Source organism: Hyperolius riggenbachi, chromosome 3 (genome assembly GCF_040937935.1).
Source record: "Hyperolius riggenbachi isolate aHypRig1 chromosome 3, aHypRig1.pri, whole genome shotgun sequence".
NCBI lineage: Eukaryota > Metazoa > Chordata > Amphibia > Anura > Hyperoliidae > Hyperolius > Hyperolius riggenbachi.
The window spans coordinates 178685864-178694460 of NC_090648.1; positions in this window are offsets into that span (position 1 = coordinate 178685864).

The following is an 8597-nucleotide window of genomic DNA, read 5'->3' on the forward strand; positions in this document are numbered from 1 at the left end:
TAACGCTGTTCCTTTCCTTGCCATGTACAAATGTAAGTAACTTTGGTCAGCTGCTCCCATGTAATAGCATTGCTTATTGATGTTTATGCAGAGCTTCTGTTTTGTTTCAAGTTGCGTTTGTAGTTTCTTTTGGGGGGTTCAGCGCACCTCTGATTGGTGGCCATTCGGAGGCGGCCTGGTGATGCGCTGATCCACCTTTGCACAAAATAGTGATGTAAACAAAGTATAGCAGATGTCACTGAGTCCATATGGTGGCAGAGAAGAGCACCTGGGGAGGAGGGCCCTGCCAAATAAGCTTTATTAGGTTATTAGTTATGTCAGTAATGTAGATAATGGCATTAATATACATAATGCTTTATTACTAATGTTGATAGTAATGTTAGCAATTGTGTTTATGATGATAATGAGTAATGTTAATAATCCTTTTTATTGTTCTTAAATCACATCCGAGGTGAAAATAAACTGATGAGAAAAATAATTGTATCCATCCTCCTCCTAAAAATGACTTTTTTAGATATCCCAAAGTTGTATTTTATATTTAAATCTAGTTTTTAAGTTTATACTGTTTCATTGTTTCTGCTCAGTGACACCTTCATTGAATGCCAGAGCTCACATCGATGAATTATTGACCCTTTTTATCTCTTTTCTGCTCTCAGAAGCCATTTACTGAAAGGAAAGTATTTTATGGCTATAATTACTAATCAGTGAGGGTTATGCTGAGCCTACTGAGCCTGCGCAGTACAGCCCGGAGGACATCCAATGACGTCAGCGCGCCGGCGTGGAACGCACAATGGAGCGCAGAAGAGGCCCGACCTGGCCGCCGGCCAGGTCAGGTCGGCCACCGGGAGCCTGCGGAGCGGCACCGAGGGCACCTCCTGCCTGCCACGGGCTGGAGGAAGCCCCAGGTAAGTGGATTTGGATTTGTATTTCTTTTTAACTGTCCCTGAACCTTCCCCTTAAGCGTTTTTTGCCCTTTAGAGATTTAAAAAAAAAACATTCCCATTGACTTCCTGTAAAATCGCTGTAAAATCATGATAAAATCCCGCAATTTTGCTGTGATCGCAATTTTCCAGTGATTTTAATGGAAGTCAATAAGAGCGTTTTTTAAAAAAGCTCTCAGAAAGCTCTAGAGACCAAAAAGCGCTCAGAAAAGCCCTTATAGTGTGTCTAAGCCCTTTCTGTTCCCAATATTATTATTATATTTTTTTATAACGCCAGTGTCTTCCATAGTGTTGTACAATACATAGTATTTTCAGATATAAAAACAGTGGCGAGATGCAGATAATACAAATCGGAACACGTAAACTAATGCAGTGTTCTCCCCAGAATTTTTTTTCCAGCCGGGTGGCATGACATAGTACCCGGGTGGCATGAAAAAGTAGCCGGGTGGGGCAATGTGAGAAATGCAGGGCCGGTGCTTCTGTGTGCAACCCTGCTTATAGTATTGGAGGAGGTGAGCCGATGGCTGCCGGGTGCCCATCAAAACTAGCCGGGTGGAGCACCCGGCTAAAAGAGCCTTTGGAGAACACTAATGGATTACCGGTATATATAAAGGTGGAAAATATGTACTCACATTACACAGCAGTAGGGGTGAGAGCCCTACCTTTCTTCTTAAGTTTACATTCTAAGTGGCACTGGGGTAGGATCAGAGGCCACAGCTGCAGCCGAGCCTGTGCTGCTAGGGAGAAACCTGTGCAGGGCTCCATTCAGAATGTTGATTAGTGCATACTGGAGAGGTAACTCACCTGTCCTGTTTGTGCATTCCTCCTTCCTCGTTTGATGAGCATCTTATCTTCATGGATCCCCATGCAGCCACGCACATGACTGCCCAGTGTGTGACATTATATCATACATGCCACTAGGAAGCAGTGAGACGGTCATCAACAGGAAGTCACAGGAGGTTTGGGCATAATGATGAACTAAAGGAGGCAGCATAGCAAAAGAAGCATAGAGTGATTCACTTATTTACAGTACTTCGCTGCACTTACTCCGCATTAGGAAGGGGCTATGTAATGCCACTTTCCGATAGGCACAAAGGCTACCTAATACTAACAGTGCTATTTGAGTACAAAGGCTATGGGGAGGGGGAATTTACAAAGACAAGCTGCTATCTGGAAGGTCCCATATGACTGCCTTACGGTCTTCTTACACGTAATTAGTTGCTCTCAGTTATAACTGAAACGACAAATGATTTTCAAAGAAATGTCCATGTTTTCCTATGGATCAGTTACTACTACATGGGTTTTAACTGAAAGCTTTTTCACAATGCACTGCTATGAGAAGTTAAAATGCATCAATTTTTCAGCATATAGTGTAAAAGAGGCCTAACACTACTATCTGGCAGGCCTCACTTGGCTACCTAATGCTAATATCTGAGGAGACCTCACATTGTTACTGAACACTGCCATCTGGGGGTACACATGGCTACCTAATACTGCTATCTGAGAGGCAGACAAAGCTACTTAATTAGAGTGACCAGATTTTTGTAGGCTCAACCTGGGACGGGGGGGAAATGGGGGGGGGGGAGGGAGGCTGCGCGCCACGTTGAAAAATAGGGGGTGCGGCGCGCCGAAAAATTTGGTGTCTGCAGAGCGCGCGAAAAATGGGCGTGGTCATGACATTCTATGGGCGGAGCTAACAGAATGATGCAACAGCGAGGCATAAGACAGCAGTGTTTACGTCGTGATGTGGTCAAACGTGGATTCACATCATAGGTGTGCAGAAACTGTGTGATGCTATTTAATAGTATGCCATAACCCCAAAGCAGCAAACACAGCCAACTATGACCATTAAATAATAAATGCAGCAACAGTTACCCCAGACACCACAAAATTAACGCAATGGGCAATATTTCAGCACAAAATAAACACATTGCGGGCAACATGTCAGCATAAAATAAACGCAATGGGGGCAAACATGTCAGTACAAAATAAACGCAATGGGGGCAAACATGTCAGTACAAAATGAACGCACTGCGGGCAAACATGTCAGTACAAAATAAACGCACTGCGGGCAAACATGTCAGTACAAAATAAACGCACTGCGGGCAAACATGTCAGTACAAGATAAACGCACTGCGGGCAAACATGTCAGTACAAGATAAACGCACTGCGGAGAAACATGTCAGTACAAGATAAACGCACTGCGGGCAAACGTCAGTACAAGATAAACGCACTGCGGGCAAACATGTCAGTACAAAATACACGCAATGCTGCCAAACATGTCAGTACAAGATAAACGCACTGCGGGCAAACATGTCAGTACAAAATACACGCAATGCGGCCAAACATGTCAGTACAAGATAAACGCACTGCGGACAAACATGTCAGTACAAGATAAACGCACTGCGGGCAAACATGTCAGTACAAGATAAACGCACTGCGGGCAAACATGTCAGTACAAGATAAACGCACTGCGGGCAAACATGTCAGTACAAAATACACGCAATGCTGCCAAACATGTCAGTACAAGATAAACGCACTGCGGACAAACATGTCAGTACAAGATAAACGCACTGCGGGCAAACATGTCAGTACAAGATAAACGCACTGCGGGCAAACATGTCAGTACAAGATAAACGCACTGCGGGCAAACATGTCAGTACAAGATAAACGCACTGCGGGCAAACATGTCAGTACAAGATAAACGCACTGCGGGCAAACATGTCAGTACAAGATAAACGCACTGCGGGCAAACATGTCAGTACAAAATACACGCAATGCTGCCAAACATGTCAGTACAAGATAAACGCACTGCGGACAAACATGTCAGTACAAGATAAACGCACTGCGGGCAAACATGTCAGTACAAGATAAACGCACTGCGGGCAAACATGTCAGTACAAGATAAACGCACTGCGGGCAAACATGTCAGTACAAAATACACGCAATGCTGCCAAACATGTCAGTACAAGATAAACGCACTGCGGGCAAACATGTCAGTACAAAATACACGCAATGCGGCCAAACATGTCAGTACAAGATAAACGCACTGCGGACAAACATGTCAGTACAAGATAAACGCACTGCGGGCAAACATGTCAGTACAAGATAAACGCACTGCGGGCAAACATGTCAGTACAAAATACACGCAATGCGGCCAAACATGTCAGTACAAGATAAACGCACTGCGGGCAAACATGTCAGTACAAAATACACGCAATGTGGCCAAACGTGTCAGTACAAGATAAATGCACTGCGGACAAACATGTCAGTACAAGATAAACGCACTGCGGGCAAACATGTCAGTACAAGATAAACGCACTGCGGGCAAACATGTCAGTACAAGATAAACGCACTGCGGGCAAACATGTCAGTACAAGATAAACGCACTGCGGGCAAACATGTCAGTACAAGATAAACGCACTGCGGGCAAACATGTCAGTACAAAATACACGCAATGCTGCCAAACATGTCAGTACAAGATAAACGCACTGCGGGCAAACATGTCAGTACAAAATACACGCAATGCGGCCAAACATGTCAGTACAAGATAAACGCACTGCGGACAAACATGTCAGTACAAGATAAACGCACTGCGGGCAAACATGTCAGTACAAGATAAACGCACTGCGGGCAAACATGTCAGTACAAAATAAACGCACTGCGGGCAAACATGTCAGTACAAAATACACGCAATGCGGCCAAACATGTCAGTACAAGATAAATGCACTGCGGGCAAACATGTCAGTACAAAATACACGCAATGCGGCCAAACATGTCAGTACAAGATAAATGCACTGCGGGCAAACATGTCAGTACAAAATGAACACAATGTGGGCAAACACTTCACCTGCAAGAAAAAGCATTTACTCACCTGGCAGAAGACGTCCCCTCACGCAGCAGGCCCCTGGCCTGGACGATCTTCAATCTCCCGCTCAGCCTCTCACAGGCAGAGCAGGGCTACGGCAAGATGGCGTCCGGAGGCGGAGCCCTGTACTGGAGACAAATAGTCTCCAATACAGGGCTCCGCCTCCGGACGCCATCTTCCCGTAGACCTGTTCTGCCTGTGCCTGCCGGAGGAGAACATTGCAGGCTGGAGCGGGGCTGCTGGGAATGAACTAGCGCAGCGTCTAGCTAGTTCATTGTACGGTGGCCAAAGTCCCGAGGCCGGGACGTCCCGCTGCTAAAAGCGGGACGTTTCCCGGGACCCCATGCAGCCTGGGACAGCGCCCCCCGAAGGCGGGACGCGTCCCGGGTAAAGCGGGACGTATGGTCACCGTAACTTAATACTACTAAATGGTGAGCCCACATGGCTACCTAATACTAATATCTGAGAAAGCCTCACATGGCTACCTAATACTGATATCTGGGGAGAAGACACAACTACCTAATACTACTAAATGTTAGGCCCACATGGCTACCTAATACCAGCCCCATTTCTAGGGGCCAGCCAGGAGGGAGACTGACCCTGAGCCCTGTTGGGGGGCGCAGTGATGGAGGGGGGAGCCGCTTCCTCACTGGGACTCAGCTGCGGGAAGGGGAGCCTGACTTCTCCCTCCCCTCTCAATAGGGCTCCCTTCTGTGCTCCCACCCCTTTGCAGAGTAAGCGCAGCGAGAAGCCTCATATCAGCAACTCGCCTCCCTTCTCACTCTAATCGCCGCTCACTTGCTGCTGATCTCCTCCATCTGCATTGCCACTTATACAAGCTCTACTTCCTGGTAATCAGGAAGCAGGGGTGCAGCTAAGGTATTGGTGGCCCCAAGCAGCCCATGACTTGAGCCCCCCCCCATCCCCAAAGTTAGCTACGGCAAAAAGATGGTTGTGGCTCCAACACAAAAGCCGAAAAACGGGCGTGGCCAAGGTGTGATGTGGGTGGAACCAAATACTAGCAGAATACAGGTATTTCCCGATTAACAAATGATATAGCGTACAGGGGGTGCCATCAATTTAGGTAGTGAGCTATAGGTGCTGCAGTATAGGTAGCCAGGTACAGGTCCTGGAGATCTGGGGCAGCCCCGCACACCAAGAGGGAATGAATGTGCGGCATGCACAGCGTGCCGTGGCAAAAATGGGAGTGGTCATATCACTGGAAAGTGGGCATGGTCATAGGTGGGGTCAAATGTACATGCACATAGCAGTAGTGTAACTTAAATATATTAAATAGTCAGTATTTCACATAAGGCGCTACACCTGCTATTGCTGAAATTCTGTTTTGTCCCCACGTTTATTGCCTGATGAAGCGGGCTTGGCCTGCGAAACGCGTTGCACTTTTGGGGTACTATATAATAAATGTGATTGCTACTTTTCAGACAGTCTTTCGTGTCTGCTTTATGGAGGTAAGTCCACCACTTCCTCCTAGCAAATTTTAACGGTTTTATCCACTCTTATTCTGCTGGCGCCTCTGTTCTCCTACTGCTAAATCGTGTCCACCCCTGGTGGAGGGGTGATCCACCCCTTTTTCTCATCTACAGAGAGCGACTTCTTAGCCCTGAGTGAGGACAGGTCTAATCTCCTCATCTGCTTATACAGTGGTTGCCTGTGTGGTAACCCACGTTTGTGAGTATATTCTTCTCAATGATTTGCCTTACTTCGTTTATGTTTTAACATACTACACTATATTGGGCTCTCGGTTCTCTACATTTTATAGTATTTCACATAAATAAGCCCCTCACCTGGCTTCTGTCTTGTCTTTGGCTGGCTGGCTGGCCTGTGTGCTGTACTCTGGCGGTTATGCTGACCTTGGGCTCGATTCACAAAGCGGTGCTAACCCAGTTAGAGTCTTTAGGCATGATAACCATTGCACCACTCTGGTGAAAAGCCAGTTTAGGTGTGATAAGTTTAGGCATGATAAGTTTAGGTGTGATAAGTTTAGGCATGCTAAGTTTAGATAAGTTTAGATCACTTGCAAAGTCCCGCACGCAAAGCAGCGCCATTAAACTTTATACGAAGTGCACCAGTCTTTGCTAGCGTAAAACTTTTGATCAACTGTGCACTGCGGTGCTAACGCAGTTGGGCTTAAACTTATCACACCTAAACTTATCACACCTAAACTTATCACGCCTAAACTTATCATGCCTAAACTTATCACACCTAAACTTATCATGCCTAAACTGAGTTTAGGCATGATAAAGGGCTTTTCACCAGGGTGCTAACTGTTAGCACCGCTTTGTGAATCGAGCCCCTTGTGTGCTCCGTGTCCGCGGGTAGCATGTGCCTGTCTGGTCGCCGCCGATCTGAGGTCTGAGTGCAGAGGCAGCAGGTACTGAAAGCTGGCACACTGCGGGGGGAGGGCAGGGCAGCTTCTAGACTAAATTGCACCCAGGGCGAGGGTGTCAAATTTGCCCCCAGGTATAAGTTCCCCCCCCCCCAGTATAGGTAGCCAGGCATAGTTGCCTCCACTACAGTTGCCACCAGTATAGCCCATATAGTTGCCACCAGTATAGGTTAGATAGATAGGTGGCCCCAGTATAGGCTAGATAGGTAGGCTCCCCCTGTATAGGTTAGATAAGCAGGTGCCTCCAGTGTATGTTAGATAGATAGGCGGCCCCACTGTAGGTAAGATAGGTTAGGTAGGTGGCCCCACTGTAGGTTAGATAGATAGATGACCCCACTGTAGGTTAGATAGATAGGTGGCCACACTGTAGGTTATATAGATAGATGGCCCCACTGATAACTCAGGAGAAAAAGTAAATTGCATAGGGGCCCCGGTCTTTACACTCTCTTATCCTCTGTCCTTCTCTCACCCTATTTTTCCTTTCATTCGTCTTGATATCTCCCTCTATAATAGAATTCCATTAGTGTGTCACCTTAATTATTATAAGTATTTATATAGTATAGTAATAGTCTAATGCCCTACCATATTATTATTATGTATTAATATATCACTGACATCTTCTGCAGCACTTAAATGAGTACATAGCCATGTCACTGACTGTCCTCAGAGGAGCTCTCTATCTTATTCCTACCATAGTCATAGCCTAATGTATTACCATATTATTATTATGTATTTATATAGTACTGATATCATGTTTCTTTTATGTTGAACACTGTTTTTTGGGGGGGCGGAGGGCACTGGGAGTGAGGGGGGTCAGTAAGTTTGCCCGGTATGGGGCTCACAAATTTCAGAAGGTGGCCCAGAGATTCTGCATTGAGATCCGAAGATCTTAAGCTATGTCACTTATGGATTAAGAGATATAACAATAAGTACATGAGAGTTCTGTACAAGTTGGTGGTCTCATTGGCCATTGGGAGTGTCCTATGTGAGAGTAATGCTGGGAATACACGGTTCGTTTTTGCCTTCGTTTAAACCTTCGTTTCGATTGTGCCTTTTGTCCTTTTCGATCCCGAAATAATCGGTCATACGGTTAATATCACCACCCACGGTTTCGTTTTTTTTTTCGATTCTGATGGTTTCGTTTTTCCAATGATCGAAGGCTGCAAAGAAACGAAACGAAAATCTTTTTTTACAGGGACGGACTAGCATAAACGAATATATAATCGATCTGAACAGCCATCAAGCCTACCAATGGCTCGATTAGATGGATAAAGAGAGATAATATCAAACATGTTCGATCACTAGTCGTTCGTTTTTGGGGTCTATTAATCGAAACTATAATGAGATTATGACTATTTTCACATACGTTTTCAACACTCGA